Raw genomic sequence first — 2551 nt, forward strand, 5'->3', positions numbered from 1 at the left:
CACATAGACTGAGTAATCTCGTGGATGAAGGCATCTGAGGCAAATCTGCAAGAACCATTAAGGTTACAAACTGTTCTGAATCTTGTCAAGTGTAATCAGTCAGTGCTAATTGGAAATCTCATGTAAAAGATACCTTTGGGAAAGAGTGATCACAATATAATAGTTTTACACAGAGAGGAAACTAGTTTTAAAAATAAATAATTGAAGACAAGTATAGTGTACGATGTAATCTGACTTTTAGAGAAGTAGATGAAAATGTAAAATTGTGGATGATCCGTGGAATATCTTTAAATAAAGATTTTAACATTTGCATTGAAGATTTATTCCATATTTTCTTAGGCCCAACAGAAGGCCATTTGGATTGTTGATTGACTACATGATTCCACTTTAATCCCAGCGATGCCATTCCCCCACTATTTTACTTATAAATTCTCTCTCACATTCCCACTCTGATTTTCTAACCACTCACCCACATTTCATGCTATTTATATTAGTCAAGTAATCTGCCTATGGGCACACCTTTGAGGTGAGGGAGGAAATAGGAACTGGAGGAAATGCCTGTAGTAACAAAGAGAGTTTGCAAACTCTGAAAAGACAGAACTGGAAGTCAGGATTGAACAGAGGCCACTGGAGCTGTGCAGAAAAGGCGTCAGGTGCTGTGCCACTGAAATGTCCCGGAATGTGTGATTCACAGTCCTGTTTGAATCCAGCAACTACTTAAACTTCACAAATAACTGTTCAGCTTATTGCAATGAGCCTGCCATGCCAATACATTTTGCAAGAGGCAGCACATTTTGATGAAGTACAGTATGTTCAGGAAATTTGCATTGTGCTGCAACAAACGACAATGGCAAGCAAATGAACTGATTATGAAAAGTTCTACCCAGATGTCTATGTTGTTTCTGTTCAGATGTAGCTTTTTTGAAAATTGAATGAATATTAATGTTACCAAGTTTCATTATCCAGTTTATTTTAATATCTGGAAATCTAAATCAACATAATCTTTTGATAATTTGCCAATTGTATGTATTTCACTTTACGTCTAAAATGAGAACAAACCTTTGTCTCATGGGAATGTAAAAGGACCCTTTGTTCCCTTCCTGACCATTTCCTCAGTTCTGTTGTTAATTGTGTTGGTCTTGCTTCTAGCTCTTGATCTGTTCTGGAGAATGTCATCACCTCTTCTTCCAGTTTCCTTCTCACAAACTCTAACTCTTCCTTTCCCTTCTATTCAATTAACCCATCTGCTAAGCATCCTGCCAAGGTTCCTCCTGTCCTTGTCCCAAGCTCATATAATTCTCTAATTTCTCTTCTATCTCTCATTTTCCTCTCTCTTGAGCTCATCCTGCCCATGTGACCCAACCTCTCCTCTGTCGATTCCATTCCTACTTGAATGCAAACCATCTAAGATTTTTTTTTCTGGTTTGCATGTTGGTTAATACATTAATGATTGGTGCTTCTCCCACCTCTCCATCACCCATCAAATCTTCTGCCACGATCCCAACCCACCCCTCCATAATATTGTCCAGTCCAGTCTCTGGCTCAGTTTATCTGCTGTGGAAATAATGGAGTGAACAATGCAATGGAGATAGGGGCAAAGAAAAGAAAAAGACTCGTTCAAATCCCTGCTACAATTGGAACCTGTAGGCTGCTCTTCTTTCCTTAAAAGGCGACTTCCTTCCATCCATAAAAAGAAGCAAAGGAAAAGGGAGAGAAATAGGAGTGAAAAAAATTCACAGAATTCTGAAAGAGAGAGCAAAATGATGATGGCAGACAATGGAGGAAGTAATTCATATTTCTAATGTGCCATGATTTAAATGGCAGGAGTTTAGCTCTGACATCCCCTTTTTTGTCTTACGAGGTTCCAACAGAGCCCAAGGAAACTGCATCCCAGATAAACATCAGAACACAAGAAATAAAAGCACGAGTAGGACACCTGGCCCGTTGCGCCTGCTCCACTGTTCAATAACATCAGGTCTAATCAGATTCTAACTCACCTTCTCACTCACCTGTCTGTTCCCTATACTCCTGAGTCCCCTTTGCAGGAGGTAGGGGTTCAGAAAGTTCTCCCTAGAACGGGTTCTGACTAATCTGAAGCCCTCCCTCGCTTTGTCTTAACTATCCTATTATTTCTACTCTGATCTGCATGCGGTAGCAAAACTGAGATTATTACCTTTGAGGTCCACTTTTTAATTTATCTCCTAACACCTTAAATTCAACTTGTAGGACCCCATCCTGCAGGACCATAAGAGTGGCAGAGAGAATCACTGGAGTCTCCCTCCCCTCCCTTGATGTGATCTACCAGGATTGTTATCTGAAGAGGACACGCAAAATCATTGTGGACCCCTTCCACCCTGCACACAGCATCTTTCAGCTGCTCCTGTCGGGAAAGGGATACAGGAGTTTCACAGCCAGCAGGACCAGGCTGAGGAACAGCTTCCCGTGGGCAGTGAGAATGCTGAACGACCAAAGGAACTGCTCACACTAACCATCTGAGACTCTAATATTCATGAAACAATATTTATTTATGTATTTGTCCTGTGCATGTTTT

This window comes from Narcine bancroftii, chromosome 13 (assembly GCF_036971445.1).
Source record: "Narcine bancroftii isolate sNarBan1 chromosome 13, sNarBan1.hap1, whole genome shotgun sequence".
Classification (NCBI taxonomy): Eukaryota; Metazoa; Chordata; class Chondrichthyes; order Torpediniformes; family Narcinidae; genus Narcine; species Narcine bancroftii.